We start from the raw sequence: 17,337 nt of genomic DNA, 5'->3' as shown, positions 1-17,337 counted from the left end.
TTTTATAAATCCACAGATAGAGAGACCTTTAAGAAAGAATGCAAGCTTCTTGGAATTTAAGCTTTGTTTTGTTTTATAATCCCAGTGATCATAAATCTTTTATTATAAAGGACAGTCCTTTATTTCAGAAAGATCCTTTAGATTTATTTATTTATTTTTTTAAAAAATAATTTTTCTCCTTTATTGTGTTCATTTAATTTTTACCGTACAAATGGTACCACTTAACACAGTCTTTCGTACTCATGTGAAAAATATAGAAATGAAATTGTCTGTTTTAAATGTATTTACATATACTGTTTGATTTCATATATTTTTAATAGATGATACGTTTTTGTACAGTTTTTCTTGGTTTTGCTCTTGAATTTTCCTTTGTAAAGCAAAGTTGTAAACAATGAAATGTTTATCCTGAACTTATTTAAGATTTGTCCCCTTTGGTGGGGGGGGGGGGATTTAAAAAAAAATTCCAAGAAAAGTCACCCTACTTATAATGGACTAAAAATCATGTTTTACATAAAGAGGTATCATTTATGGACTTCTGTATCTGAGGTTATATGAAAGTGGGAGAAATTTATCAGTTACGGTTTAATTGTCTTCTAGAATTTTAAGCTGTGGGTATGAAACTGAGAGGTTGATATGCAGCGGACAGGTGCCAGGTTTTTCATCTTTGTCCTGCCAAAGCATTTCATCGTCAAACTGTGGCATCTGTGCTATGCAGCCTCTGCCTTCCTCTGTCTCTTCTTCCAGTGTCCACAAACACTGTTGTCAGACCAGAAATAACTGCGAGGGTTGGCGCTTTACACATCTTTGAATGACACCATCAGCAGCAGTTTACTGCAAAGCCACTACATATCTAAAAATTGTGCTGATACGCAAGCAAAGTTTCCATCTGTTTGAATCCAAGTTCAGAAGGTCAAACGATGCTTCACTTTACCTCCAAAGCATAAGGGACTGTTGTACTACTTTCGATTATCCACTCTGCTTTGGGTTTGTTTGTTTTTTAAAAAATTCTCCACTTTGGAGGGTCATGCTTCCTCCAGTTGAGTACATGAATCACCACCCACCCAAAAAAACAACAGTGAAACATAGTAGTTTCGTCTTCCTGAAAACAAAGCAAGAATGTTGTAGCTTCATGCCTTTTCTGATAGGAAAGTATACAATAAGTGCAGTGGTGGGATTCAGCCAGCTCGCACCACTTCAGGAGAACCAGTTGTTAACTTTCTGAGCAGTTTGGTGAACTGGTTGTTGGAAGAAATCATTAGGGCAGAGAACCAGTTGTTAAATTATTTAAATCTCACCACTGAATAAGTGGATATTATTTCATGTAAAATCATTTTGATATCAAGTAGGAATGTGCACAGAGTGAAAAATGGGCTTTGTTTGTATATAGACCAAACAAATCTCCTGATTTGGTCACTGAATCTCCTAAATTCAATGGGACCATTCAGTCAGATCTACTCAAAATGAATCTCTGAGAGTGATCTGGATTTTGATGGACGTATATCTGAAGAACCCTTTAGGGGGAAATGGAACAAGACTAGTAAGATTCCCCTCTCTTCCTACATATGGCCTGTTTGCTACCCTGCCTGCCAATATTCCCAATACCTTCTTCTCTCTGGTCTTCCTCTCTCTCTCTCCCTCTCTCCTTCTCCCTCTCTCTCACCACTACCACACTGGCATTCAAGCATGGCATATATTTTATTGCCTATGGTTGCTGTGCATCCTCTTATCATACATCCAACCCACCCACCCTTAATTCACAACTTCTGTTTCCCCACTTCTTCCATGCATCCATTCTGCCTTCCTGTTACCATATGCTATCAGCCATTTGTTTCTCCTACTGTCTCCCACCCTATAATATCCCTGTTGAAATAGATATGCTCAAGATCCATGTATAAACATGGCATAGAACTGGGTTATCTGAGGTTAACTGGCCTCTCCCTAGTTACACCAGCCTGCCACATCAAATCTGGCAGAATAGGCATGTTGCAAGTACCATTATTTAGGGATCTTAATTTGGTAGATCCCAGAAAATACGCCTTCTGTGCTGTGATACCCACCTTAGGAAACATTCTTTCCCCCAAATTAGATCAGCTCCATCCCCTTTGACATCCCAAAAAACTATGTTCTCAGTCAAACAACCAGAGACTTGTTCAGATGGCTTCACTGAGGAGGTGGCCATTTTTATCTTCCCCCATCTGGAGCTTGTATTTCTCACATTTATAATATTTCTAAAAACTGGATTTTATATTTTTGGTGAGGTGGGGGGAATATATAATTTTGCTTTAAAATAAATAAAATAAATAAATGTGCCCTATATAGTGACAAAACACATGTACTGCTGATGGGTTAAACCTGCTCAATGCTGCTTGATCCCTGCCTGGAACACTCTGTGCATAGAACATTGTGCAAATTCTTAGCCAAGTGAATTAATATTAGGACTCCTTAACTTTAAGCAAAGCAGCAGATGCCTCATAAATCTAATGATGCGGGAGGTTACAGGCAATGAAGGAGCTGATTTTATTTATGTGATCTGGCATCTCATTTTCCTTTGTTGTTATTCACCAAACAGGAACAAAGGAGAATCCCTGGGCTCAAATAAGAATCATCTGTAGGGGGTAACAAACCACCACTGATCTATGTTGAGAAGGCCATCCTGTCTGTTAGTAAAGAGTATCTTTCCATAGCAGTTGTGCAAACAGCTGTTCCGCCTGAAGTTGTCACTTCATGATCAAATGATCATAACACAAATGCTGCCGATAGCTGTAATAAGATCATCGGGGTACAATTTCTTTCCATTGATCGTGTAGTAGCTGTAGCAGTCCCAGGTGTAAAGCCAATCCAGATGCATGTGGGGCTGATGGATACTCTCTCAGTAAATCTACACCCCAAAAATGAAGTGAGGCAAAACCACCTAGCAGAAACATATTTACAGATGACTCTTTCAAGCAAGAGTAGAATTAACACAGATTTTCATGTTAATTTAACAAAATAACAGAGTCGGAAGTGAACTTGGAGGTCTTCTAGTTCAACCCCTGCTCAAGCAGGAAACCCATGTCAGATAAATGGTTGTTCAGTCTCCAAGTTCAGTGTGTTAACCTCTAACATAGGGCTGTCAAACTCCCGGCCTGTAGGCCGGATGCGTCACACACTGGTCACACCCACGCCCAGTTTAGCAAAGGGGAAAAAAGTCCCGATACGTCACGTGATGCCACCATGATGACCTGAGTTTGACACCCCTCCCTAACACAACTAGTACAAATGGTTAATTACACAAACCACACAATTAGGCTCACACAACATCCTTTGCCTGAATGAAATTGTGACTCCAATTATACATCATAGGGCCGTGATGGCAAACCTATGGCACATGTGCCAGAAGTGGCACAGAGAGCCATCTCTCCAGGCACGGCAGATTTTCCAGGTTCCTGTGCGCACATGAGATCTGCTCTTCCAGTTTCCGGTGCTTCCCCCCCCGTGAGCGTGCTCCCGATTCGGCACTCGGTGCTGAAAAGGTTTGCCAACACTATCATATGATACATCTTAGCATATTGTGTGGAGCAGGCCATTATGTTTGTTTAATCAGCGATCATGAAAAATTACGGCTTAGCACAGGAGTGCTCTGAGCAAAAGACAAATTAACATTTTTGGAAAACTGAGGCTGTGGGAGGCAGTGATGTCCCTTATTTATTTTTATTGATTTGCAAGCACTTCTATGACACGTCCATTAGGTTTTTCACTTTTAAGCTGTTTTTCACTGATAACACTAGTTTTAGGATCCACACTATAATTTTTCATTTGTAACACATCTTAAAATGGCAATGATTTACTTACAACTTTCACCTCCCAGAGTCAGAAGGGGCTCCCGAAAAGGAAAACATTTTCACTAAGGCTGCAAAAACACAAAAATGCAAGAACCATTGCATAAAACTAAAAGAAACAAGGTTGGTGAAGCCTGCAAAGCATGGTTTCTGGAATTGTTTACAAATCCTATACCAGTAGGGGCCGTGGGATATTTAAATTTAACAATAGAATTCAGCCCAATGATTGAGTATTCCAACCTTGTAGAGCATTCTGTTTGTTTATAGCTGATATTTTGACACCAAAGACCAGCAGTATACTGAAAACCTCAAAAATATTTTTTTGCCAATACATTTCAAGTTTATAAGGATAAAATTCTAATCTAACAATTCTGTAAAGATCCAGTGGGTGGTGCCCAACAGTAGAATGGAAACTTAAATTTTCTCTTCTTCAAAGCAAATATGAAATTCTACATTCAGTTTTACAGTATTTACACCCAGTTTCTTCAAAAATATGGACCACTGGATTATTTTGTCCTTGCTTAGCATATGATAAGTTGTGAACTTTCTATTACGTATTGTTTACAGGTTTTTAACAATATTCTGTTCAATGAGTTAAGATGTTTTATTCTGATCAGGTATCATGCAGGATTTACAGTATTTCACACACATACAGTAAAGCTGTATTATTTATATTACCATTCATAATAGATAGCAACACAATTTGCATTTTGCATAATATGAAACAGTGTTAAAATAAATATTGAATAGTTTTATCTTGCATTCCTCTGCTGTAGCATTGAGAAGATTTATAGCGTTGTTTTACACATAAATAAGGGAAATTAATTTAGTTAGAAAAATGTGTATTAAGGATTGGGGATTCCAATGCAATCCTATGTGTCCTAAAATCCTATTTACTCAGACGTAAATATAACTGGTTGAATGACAATTACGCCTAAGTACAATTCCTCATAGGCATCTTCATTTACAACATAAGTGCATCATTTTCTTGGTTTGCAGTTAGCCTTGGCTAATAAAGGGCGAAGGAGGAGGCAGCCTTTATTCTTCTGAAGATGGGCTTTCAGCAATGTTTTCGACAATGTGGAGTGGGTGAGCTTCTTTCTGGCAGCAGGCAAGATCTGACTATCTATAGGAAATCAGCCTTGGCTCCGTCCCTGACTTTCCGATGGTGCCTGATCACAGGTGTGATAATTTAATAAAGGTCATTCAGTCCCACCTCCCAGGGAGCAGCTGGCCACTGACTTAATGTTTTCCAGAATAAGATTAGATTGCCTGGAATATTGCACCACACTTGCCCTTTACTGGAACAAAAACAGGTCAGATGGAACTTCTAAATTACCTGTTTTCAGACAGGCAAAGAGTTAACCAAACCCAAGAGTTTAGGGTGCAGCATCAGGGTGAAGGGTGATTTCTCTTGATTGAGACTTGAACCGTGCTGACATGTAATCGAATCCACACTGGATGCCTGACACTTTCTTAAGTTAGATTAAGCACAAGATATATCATTGACTGAGCAAGCTAAGTCAGCACATACTAAGTACAAGTGGAACTGTAAACAGGAAAAAGTCCCAAGAATTGTGCACCATCTCAGCTATGAGATAAAAATCAAAAAGTTAATAGACCAATATGAGATTGAGTAGATTTAGTAGACCAACATGAGATCAATCTTCAAACTATTCTTTTTGAATGCCTAATCGTTGTTTTTAGAAGGGCAACAGTCTTCAAACTGAGCTGTTTAGAATGCCTACCAGGAAAGTGATAAATGCTTTAAATTTCAGTTTATTATAATCGAAGATTGGTCAATGGGCAATGAGGTGGGTTACCTGAATTTAGTTGATATTTAAGATGGAAAGGAACAGGGTGATAAGAAATAAACAAAGATCAATCTTCCGTTTTAAAAAAAATCTTACATTTCTTTAACCCTTGGCACATTCCTACCAAGTTAAAAGTCTGGGATGTCCCAGTAGGTATAGATGGTAACAGAAGGGGGAGAAGGACATAATGTCTCTGTCCCTATGTTGCTTTCATATTGGGGCATCTTGAGATTCTTGTGGCTTGGTCTCAGATCTATCTACATTCAAAGATAGAATGGAAAGAATTAGTGCCTTAACCACAAGGTCATTCACACCAAGAACCTCTGAGTAATAGTATCAGTGATGATAGATGGTTCTTCAAGAAGAAAGCTAACACAGAAGGTGGAACTGCCAAACATGTTTCATCAATAATGTGTGTGATAGTTGCCTATGACTTACTCTCATTTGGTGGAAATTATGAACATTTCTTGATGAAGTTCCTTTTGCAATTTGCATACTGTTGTATAATCCTATCCTAATTTGACCTCACATTATTGCTTGACATTAGCATGAATAAAAAAAAACATGTAATTGCTAGCTAAGAACAACAACAGTGTTGTATACTATTTCCATCATTTGGCAGTACATCTTTTTGAATATGAGGGGTGAGAATTTTCCTACACTTCTTTCTTGCCTGACTTTCTTGTTAGGTAGGGATGGGCAGGGATGTAGTTGAATCTCTCACTTTAGAGAGAATTTGTGTTTTTCAAAGTGAGGTAGGCTTCTCTTGAAAGTAGAATTGAATCTGGTCCCTTCCAAAGCTCTCTCGAATACTTCCAAGAGATTCAAAAATTATCTGCAAAGTATTTCGTTTCCACTTTTTTTTTTAAGAAGAAAGGGGGAGGAGGAAGGGACATAAAAAAGTTGGATAACTTTTTATTCAGTTTTTAGTCACTGCCTGGAATGCACTACCTGATTCTGTGGTTTCATCCCCAAACCCCCAAAATTTTAACCTAAGATTGTCTACTGTTGACTTCACCCCATTCCTAAGAGGTGTGTAAGGGGTGTGCATAAGAACACCAGCATGCCTACTGTCCCTGTCCTAATGTTTCCTCTATTTGTATCTATTCTATGTTTTCAATTCATGCTTATACTTATATATATTACCTAATACATTCTTGACAAATAAAATAAATAAATAAATAAAATAACTGAAGTCTGTCTTCCACTCACAGGGAAAAATTTACCAGCAGTTGTCTAGTCATAAATGGTTTAGGAGTTGATTCTTATTTAAAGGTGTTATTTTATTTTAAAATATCTTATTTAAACACCCAAAGGTGTTTTTTCAAGAGGCAACTGGACTTGCCTCTGGTTTTTCTTTGAAGACATTTCGCTTCTCATCCAAGAAGCTTCTTCAGCTTCTTCAGAGCTTCTTTACCTTCTTCAGAGCTGAAGAAGCTTCTTGGATGAGAAGCAAAACATCTTCAAAGAAAAACCAGAAACTCCAGTTGCCTCTTAAAAAACACCTTTGGAACTACCTGTTGCTTGCAGCAACTGACCAAATGGCTTGTTGTCTGAGCTTGACATCATTCGATTCATATATGATGCTAAAGGAAAATGTGCTTCACTCATTCCTGCAGTATGAGAATCCAGCTGTTTGTAGTGTAAACAGATTTGTCTTAAGGTAATGTGTAAATCCAGCCTAAGTGATTCTTCAAATTCATCCTCATTCTAGTTTCCAGTCTTTTTGCTAAGTTTATTTCCCATTAAAGGTAAAGTTTCCCCTTGCACATATGTGCTAGTCATTCCTGACACTAGGGAGTGGTGTTCATGTCCATTTCAAAGCCGAAGAGCCAGCGCTGTCTGAAGACGTCTCCATGGTCATGTGGCCAGCATGACTAAATGCCAAAGGCGCATGGAACGCTGTTACCTTCCCACCAAAGGTGGTCCCTATTTTTCTACTTGCATTTCAAACTGCTAGGTTGGCAGAAGCTGGGACAAGTAACGGAAGCTCACCCCGTTATGCGGCACTAGGGATTCGAACTGCTGAACTGCCGATCTTTCAATCAACAAGCTCAGTATCTTAGCCGCTGAGCCACCATGTCCCTTTATTTCCCATTACAATCAGTTTATTCATTCTATGGTGCTTTTGTTAGAAATCATTGTATTTAATGAACTCTCTTTTAATCTGCCTTTTCTTTAACCATAGCTAGGTAGCAGCAGTGTCATCCTGTTCATAAGAAGCTTTTCGCTGGTTTTTAAGATAGGCTTTATTTTATTGAACTGCCCACATATCAGCCATTTTTCATTTAGATTATATCCATCGTTGTTCTGTTTAAGTGTTATTTGCGCTCTTGTTTGTTAAAAAAAAAATGAGATGAGTTTTAACCCAACACATCAGTCAAGAGACGCTGATGGTTCAGATCACTGAAAATAGCACAGCTTCTGAGTATCAAACAACTCAAAATAGCTTAGATAAAAATATGCCACGTTGTCCTCTCTCTCTTATGCTCATATACGTATGCATAGAAGCACAAGCATTTGGTTCACACACTGTAGAGCCAGATGGAAACAATATTACAGGATGGGATTTACATTAAGGTAAATGCAAAAATCTCAGAGGTTGTGTTGATAAAATCTGATAAAATATGACATCTATTTTGTTGTCTCCAAAAAAAGTACAGGTAGTCCTGGACGTACGACCACAATTGAGCCCAAAACGTCTCTTGCTAAGCAAGATATTTGTTATGTGAATTTTACCCCATTTTACGACCTTTCTGGCCACAGTTATTAAGTGAATCACTATAGTTGTTAAGTTAGTAACACCGTTGTTAAGTGAATCTGGCTTCCCCATTGACTTTGCTTGTCAGAAGGTCCCAAAAAGTGATTACATGATCCCAAACTCTGAAACACAGGAAAGGTTATAAATATGAACCTCTTGCCAAACATCTTAATGTTGATCACATGATTATGAGAATAACTGCAAAGGTCATAACTATGAAAAATGGTCAGAAGTTTTCAGTGCCGTTGTAACTTTGGTCACTAAATGAACTGTTGTAAATTAAGGACTACCTGTAAGCAACAGGTGATAAGGCCCAGATCATAATAGGGATATCTGGTTGTATTATGAGCATTCTCATTGACCACCTCGCTTGACATGTTTGGCATTTGGGACAAAGTCTCATTGCTATAAACTTGTAGCAACGAATGTAAAGACCACTCATCTTTCAACTGATAAGACTAGGGTAAGAACAAGTTTATTTTTAAAACTTGATACCCTATTTCTTTTCAACTATGAATCTTCAACTTTAGTATTAACTAAAATAGGGAGGAAAAAAAGTGAAAAAAAGTACAATGTACCATGCAAAATTTCACATGAAAAATGTGTAGAAAATAAATTTAAAGCTAAGTACTCCATAAATTGTCAATCAAAAGAGTACATAGTAATTTTCTTGTCACTGAATCCAGAGCAAACAGTTTACCATTTTTTATTTGGTCTCAGCAGCTGTTATTACATACCTTATAAATAAACTGTATTGTCTCTCATACGCAAAATTCAAACTTCACAAATAGAATAGAATAGAATAGAATAGAATAGAATAGAATAGAATAGAATAGAATAGAATAGAATAGAATAGAATAGAATAGAATTTTTATTGGCCAAGTATGATTGGACACACAAGGAATTTGTCTTGGTGCATATGCTCTCAGTGTACATAAAATAAAAGATACATTCATCAAGAATCATAAGATACAAACTTAATGATAGTCATAGGGTACAAATAAGCAATCAAATCATATTAGGAAACTCAATATAAATTGTAAGGATACAAACAACAAAGTTACAGTCATACAGTCATAAGTGGAAGGAGGTGGGTGGTGGGAACAATGAGAAGATTAATAATAGTGCAGACTTAGTAACTAGTTTGACAGTGTTGAGGGAATTATTTGTTTAACAGAGTAATGGCATTTGGGAAAAAAACTGTTCTTGTGTCTAGTTGTTCTAGTGTGTAGTGCTCTATAGCGTTGTTTGGAGGGTAGGAGTTGAAACAGTTTATGTCCAGGATGCGAGGGGTCTGTAAATATTTTCACAGCCCTCTTTTTGACTCGTGCAGTATACAGGTGCTCAATGGAAGGCAGGTTGGTAGCAATTGTTTTTTCTGCTTATGTTTGTTTTTCCTGCAGTTTGCAACCTTATTTTACAAATTTACTTTGGGGGGAAAACCCCCTATTATGTATCTGTCTGATGCCATATCATGCAGAGTTTGCACTTGGGATGGATGAGGCCACATGGAGCCATACAATCCATCCACTCCTCTGTAAAAAGCTACAGAGTTTGCTTGGGTCAGTGAAATTAATCTAGAGAGTGAAATTAATCTAGAGAGTGAAAAGCAAAGCATGTTTTTAGCTGTGCATTTGCTGTTGGAGCAATTTTCTGATAGCAGGCACGTGGTGCTGTGAAATAGTTGGCATTTCACAATCTAAGTTTTACAAGCTGCACAGTACTCCAATCTATAAAAAGATCTTAAATATCTTATGCAATGGTTGTGTTGTATCTTTCTTTGAAGCTGAGAGAATTTGTGGGATGTAGGATTAAAACAACAGTTTATATTCGCCAGAAAGGACAGTAGATGGATTTTAATTTTATATTGTTAGAAATTTTAAGAGCACAATTTAAGTAATGTAACTAATTTTAAAGTGTTGTTTTTGCATAAAGAAATACAGTAATTTCTCCCTTCATTCTGAATATAACACTATTAGGTATGATATTATAGTTCCTTGAATAACTCTTTTACTTGCGACTACAACACTTGTATATCATTATATAAAATATATAATATGTAATCCTCAGTCAAAGCTAGTTTTAAAAAAATAAAGAAAACTAGACTAGATGTGAGTACACTTTGTGCCTAAAAGTTCAGAGAAGTTGCATAGAGATTCAACCTATTTATATCTAATTGGTTTTAGATTCCCATCAGATCTAACGGGTCAGCGAATATTTCCACAGGACTATATTTTTACAGAGCAAGAAGCCTTGCTTCTTATAAGAGCTTCCAAAGTATCCTGCTTTTCTACTCTCAACTCTCAAGTGGAGTTGGTTATCTGGCTCCTGTTAGTTGCCACAATATGAATCAGCATAGACACAAGGATCATCTTTAGGTGGGCCTATCAAGAAATTGAAGCCGAGTAGAAAGCAGTCACCTACTAAAATAGTTTGCCCTATTGCCACCCTCTGAATCTTCTCTGTAAAGAATCAGTGAGCCATTCTGGAGAGCCATGTCCATCCTAAGGTGAAGCTCTAAATTCATAACCCTCTAAGAGGTATTCTAGAAAGATCAGGGCCAGCAGTTCAGCCACGTTCATGCTTCACCTAATCTCTTTGCTCTACAAAGAAAAATGGGAGACAGAAATGTACTGAGGAGTACCCAGTAGCCGAGTCTCTGCTTGCTATCTGATGAAGTGCAACCCAGTGCTAGGATTAATGCCTTATGTGCTACTGAAGACAACTTGGCCTAAATTACAAGCATTCCAAATGACGCCCACATGCTTATTTGCAAGATGTTAAATCTAAGCATAGGAGAACGACAAAGGCCAGCTTAATTCAAAAAACAGCTCAGCAAGAATGCATAGAGAGGCTCTGTACTTTAATTCCCATTGATTGAATAGGGATATATTTTCATCAGTTCACCAGTAAAAAAAATGTCACCCATTTGGTAATTATCACTGTTAAGAAAGTAATTATGATCTTGTTTCTGGGCTTTTTTATATATTCACTATTACCCTGGATTTGTATATATCCCTATTTCAGGATATTTCTCATGAGATATTTCTCTGGGTGAGGGGCGTGATGGTTATGGTTAGTAATTTAGCTCCTGGGATATTGGACTATTACTTTACTTTACTTTACTTTATTCAAATTTCTATACCGCCCTTCTCCTTTCGGACTCAGGGCGGTGAACAGCCAAGATAAAAACATCTATACAAAACATCACAGTTAAAAATAAAGTTAAAATAATTTATAAATTTGGCCCATAATTTAAAACTTGTCAATTAAAATCAATATTAAAATTTTAAAACTAACCCTAAAATCAAGACAGACCGGCTAACTGGAAAAAATGAGTTTTTAGGGCCCGACGAAAAATCCGAAGGTCGGAGATCACTCGTATCTCTGGGGGTAGATTGTTCCATAGGGTAGGTGCCACCACAGAGAAGGCTCTCCTCCTGGGGGTCGTCAGCCGGCATTGTCTGGCCGACGGCACCCTGAGGAGGCCCTCTCTGTGGGAGCGAACCGGCTGGGAGCGAACCGAAATCTATTAAAGTAGATTTGGCTTTGGGATTTAGCATGTGTCTGCTTTGTTTTTAAAAGACAGCAGAACAGCAAGGGAAGAATTAATTGAAGTGAGAGGGTCCAAGTGTGCTTAATTAGGGAAGAGAGAAAGGGAAGTGGATGTGTGAAAGTATAAGAAAAAAAATGATGCCTGAATTTATGAAGACAAAAGTGGAAGATATTGGGGAAAGAGTGGCTGGTAAAGGAAAAAGACTTGGTCAAATCCAGTACTATTGGTTGTGTCCACACTGGAGGAAACTTCTCATGTTTGAAAGTCTTAATGAGATAAGTAAGATGTTGAGCTGTTGCATGAATTTGCCAGAGATTTCATCACTGCTGCTATTGAGGAATGGGCAGATGTAAACTGATGATCGCAGAAAAGATAGCAGAAAATAGTCTAGATCTCCAAGCATCCAGTTACAACAGATATCAGTAAGAGAGACCACACTACAGACACAAGGTGGACTTGGAGGGTTGAATAGAGCCTTAGTAGCAGTCTCTGTTGGCCTATTGTTCCTACTACAGGCTGGAAAAGTTCAGTCAGCCAGGAAATTTTGCAGGCACAAGGGAGTTTATTGGACTTCTGGAAACTTGAGACTTGGGACTTTCTTTTAATATGTGTAAATGCTCTGTGTAAATGCTGGGGGAAGAGATGGAAGATGATTTCCCCCACACACCTTATGAAAGAATCCAGAGACTGGAGGAAGTGTGCCTAGTAATGTAGAACCCCCAGGAATGGAAGTAGGGGATGGAGATTATAAGAACTGGCTAAACTAGAGAGCAGTTATGAGATGCAATAGGACTAGGATTTAGTGCATAGTATTAGCATGATTAGGAATGATTGTCACCCAGCTAAACTTGCAGAAGGATTATCCTGTTTGTGTTTTGAATGACTGTGTTTTGGATCAAGTACTGCCGGATAGTGGATTATGACTAGGAAGAGGGATTAGGATTGTAAAAGACATACCAACAGTGGTGAGGACCACTGCTCCAGAGGTGATGGGATATGAGTGGCTTTGCATGGAATTGGACCATGTTCATAACTGTAGCCTCTATCCATCTTCCCAACAATGGGCATTATCTCAGGGTTGATGGAGTTCTCAGGACTGTTGGTGCTGGATAATTTCAACCTCCATACCTTAGAGGAGGGTTCTGGTATAGCTTGTAAATTCATGTCCTCCATGATGACAATGAGCTTATCTTAGGGAAACATGGCCTCAACATATGTGGCTGGGCATACACTATAATTTGGCATAAATAAAATGTGATATTCTTTGTCAATCTCTGGATCAAGGTTACCCTGAAAGCTCTGCAATTCTGTTAATTCCCAACAATCTAGCGGGAACTTCTGTCTTGTGCCTGGTTTATCTACGGAATGGTGAGGCAGCCACTGCAATTGATACAACTGCTTCAGTGCTGCATCTCTCCAGCCAGTTCATTGGTTTACTGAGAAGCAGAAAGAAATGAAGCAGCTGAAAAGACACCTAGAATGATGATGGTATGAAAGCAAAAGTGGACATGACTGAGACTGGTAAGAACTGAAGATTGTGCCAACTGTGATAAGAGTGATGACACATCAATTCTTCTTTGTGTTTCTTGCATTCATGGAATCCCAATAGCCAGTCCTGTTTCCCGTTAATCCAAACATTTTGGGAGCAAACCATATCAGTATATTTACTAAATAGGGCATTATTCCTGCCCTTTCCTTGGCATGCCATGTTGTCTTTGTCTTTCTGGTCTTCTGCATCATTTGAGTAAATATCCTGACTTTATACAGTATAATATTTCACAATAGAATCCATATGATAGCTACAGCAAAATCAAAGTAAGTGTCCTGTTGTTGTTGTTTAGTTAGTGCTATATAAATACTACTTTAATTCTCATAATAAGAAATGCTACTATGGAAGCAGGAGGTTCAATTTGTGATGCTTTCTTGTTACTAGCAACTGGTCTCTTATGATGCTCTGCGTGCCTTTTAATAGAACAGATCTTGTTATTACTCATAATGGAAGGAAAAGATTAATGGTAGTCACCCCTGCTAAGTATAATGTTATTGGAAATCATCATGATTCTTTCTTTATCTGGAATAACTACTGCAGCTACTTATATCCTGCCTGGCTCAGAACGTGTTCATAATTTGGTCCTTACTCATCTGAGAATTGATTTCAAATATTTCAAATATTTTTACAATATTTTATTTTTCCATTTAAGGACAAAAATACACAAACACTTTTTTTGTACAATGCTGTAAAGGGACAAATCCCCTAGTGCTGGATTTGAATCTTGAGCTTCTTTAAGTCAGAAAGTGATGTATACGTTCCTGAGTTTTGGTTGATCCTTTGTGCCTATATGCCATAGTAAGACAGCATGGGTCCTTATAGCTGAAACTAAGTACTTTCAAAGGTTTTTTGGGGGTATTCTGTCTACTTCTAAGCCCACAAAAAAGACATTCGCAGATACTTAAAATATCATTAGTGCATGCACCTATTCAAATCTTTCTATTCTATTGTGTTTATTTTTAGTTATATTTTTAAACAGCCATGTTCCCACTTTTTGTTTTTATGTTGAAACCCAAGCCATTTTCTAAATCTAATGTTTTCTTTTTTTTAAAAAAAACCATCTAAATTATTGGGCTCTCTTTTATTCAGTTTCAGAAAGATAATGTTACTTTTTAACATGAAACTATTAAAATGTTAAAATGAAAAATAACTTACGAGAACTAATATTTAGAATGAAGATAAAATAAAAAAGAAGGAAATAAGAAAAGAACTAAGCCAAAAGTGTAAAAAAATTAAAAATACTTCCATTTTTTTACAGCAATTATAAGTATAACCATAGAGTAAGGGCCTAATTTACATTTATACATATAAACGTAAGATGATAGAACTTGTTGAGATGGCCAAATTTGTCAATTTTTGATTAGAGATAAGACATTGCTTAATGCTGTTTAAAGTAGCTTTTTGAGTGAAACAGAAAAAAATAAATAAAATTATGATGTATGGCTTTGATGGTTTTCTAACTACCAAAACCATACATTGTAATTTCAATTTTTTTCTGTTTCACTCAAAAAGCCACTTTAAAGAGCATTAAGCAATGTCTTATCTCTAATTAAAAATTGTCAGATTTGGCCATCTCAACAAGTTCTATCATCTTCACCATCTATTTTTCCATTGTGGGTAAAATCAAACCTTTCCATCTTTGTACATGTAATGGCCTTTCTGCAATGGAAAAGATAATGTTACCGAAATGCTTGCCAAAACAAACAAAACAAAAAAACACCCACAGAGGATTTACCTGGAATAACTTTTGCATTTTGCTATGCATTACAGGTAGTCCTCAACTTATGACCACAATTGAGCCCAGCATTTATGTTGTTAAGTGAGTTTTGCCCCACTTTTACGACTTTCTTGCCACATTGGTTAAGTGAATCACTGCAGTTGTTAAGTTAGTAATATGGTTGTTAAGTGAATCTGGCTTCCCCCCCATTGACTTTGCTTGTCAAAAGGTTGCAAAAGGTTGATCACCTGACCCTGGGACACTGCAGCCATCAAAAATATGAGTCAATTGCCAAGCATCTGAATTTTGACCACTTGACTATGGGGATGCTTTAATGGTCATAAATGAAAATATTGGTCATAAGTCACTTTTTTCAGTGCTGTTGTAACTTTGAGCAGTCACTAAATAAACTGTTGTAAGTCAAGGACTACCTGTACTTCACTGATAGGGCATCTGCCCTTTTTCTTTCATTTTTTGGAACAATGAGACAACTACAGTATCTATTCGTGTCCACATAGTATGTCAGGAATCCATTGCCCTGCCTTATGCTGAACTGCCTGTTTATTTATTTATTTATTTGTTTAAATTTCTATACCGCCCTTCTCCAAATAGGACTCAGGGCGGTGCACAGCCTAAGTAAAAACAAAGCATACAAAATTTAAAAAACAGTATTAAAATAATTAGATATTCTGGCCGTAAATTAAAACAACCCAATTTAAAACCAATTTAAAATTTGACTGTGACTTCTGAAATAATTTACAATCACCTACAGACAGTGTCCTTGGCAGGCAGGTATCTTTTGGTCACTTACCTGCATGAGACAAGCCAAATGATGGTCAGGTTCACCCTTATACTAAGCCAAGGGTTTTTCTATGTAAATTATATCTTACTTGTTTCCTTTGACATTCTGGGTCAAAAGCTTAATGTAGTGTAATCACAACTGTCAAGGTAATTGTTTTTGAAATTATGGAAATGAATCCAGTGCTCATAGTTTCATTGCAAATTAATTACTTCCTAGTATGTGGCAAACTAAATGTTACCCTTACAAGGGGATTGGGAAACTACGACCTGAAGTGCAGAGCTTGCAAAGCAAGATCAAATTATAATTTACTCTTACAGTTTGCAAGGATTCATACCATCAAAACAGGTTTCTTTTAGTGCTTCATTGTGTTGCATGAATGCAATCTATGAATTGAATACCCATGTTTATGGCTAGTACTTGATGTGATTTCTGCTAATTATGGTTTATTGTGATGTGATTTCTGTTAATTAAGGTTTATTCAGCAAATGTATTTATTTATTACATTTGCACACTGCCTGACTCCCAGAAACTCTTGGCAGTTAATAATAATTTATCAAATTATAAAGATTAAGTAAATCATAGGCTATGATGCAGAGATGCGATCGTGATTTCCTGGTTTGGATACAACAAGAATCTGTGATTTAATTCATTTTATTACTGAAGGTTATGAAGGAGGGCAGATGACAGGTAGATTATCATGGCATATCATGATTTAATGTGATTTCTGAACCCCTCCAACCAGTTACAGTCAGGCAATAATTGAAGGTGGAAAGGCCAGATCATTTTATTTTATTTTTCATTACAATCAGCAAGGAGATTTTGTGGTAGTCTTACAGGTCATACTAAACCATTGTTTGGTAGGTCATTGTTGATTGAATAACTGCAGTCATCCGGATTCACACATGCTAAACCATGGCTTACAGTTCTCCCACAAGTTATACTTGTACTACATAAGTTATAAGTTATAAGTTGTACTACTAACTAGAGCATACAAAACATTTGCTAGACCAATTCTTGAATGCAGCTCATCTGTCTGGAACCTGCACTGCATATCGGACATAAATACAACCAAGAGAGTCCAGAGATATTTTACGAGAAGAGTCCTCCATTCCTCTAACCGCAATAAAATGCCACCAGACTCCAAATTTTGGGCTTAGACAACTTAGAATTACGCCAACTTCAGTCTGACCTAAGCATAGTACATAAAATTATCTGCCACAATGTCCTTCCTGTCAATGACTACTTCAGCTTCAACCACAACAATACACGAGCAAGTAATAGATACAAATTCAAGGTAAACCGTTCCAAACTCGATTGCAG

Source organism: Pantherophis guttatus, chromosome 1, assembly GCF_059756535.1.
Source record: "Pantherophis guttatus breed Tessera chromosome 1, ASM5975653v1, whole genome shotgun sequence".
In the NCBI taxonomy this organism is placed as follows: Eukaryota; Metazoa; Chordata; class Lepidosauria; order Squamata; family Colubridae; genus Pantherophis; species Pantherophis guttatus.
The sequence above is the reverse complement of the archived record's forward strand: the minus strand, read 5'-3'. Positions refer to the sequence as shown.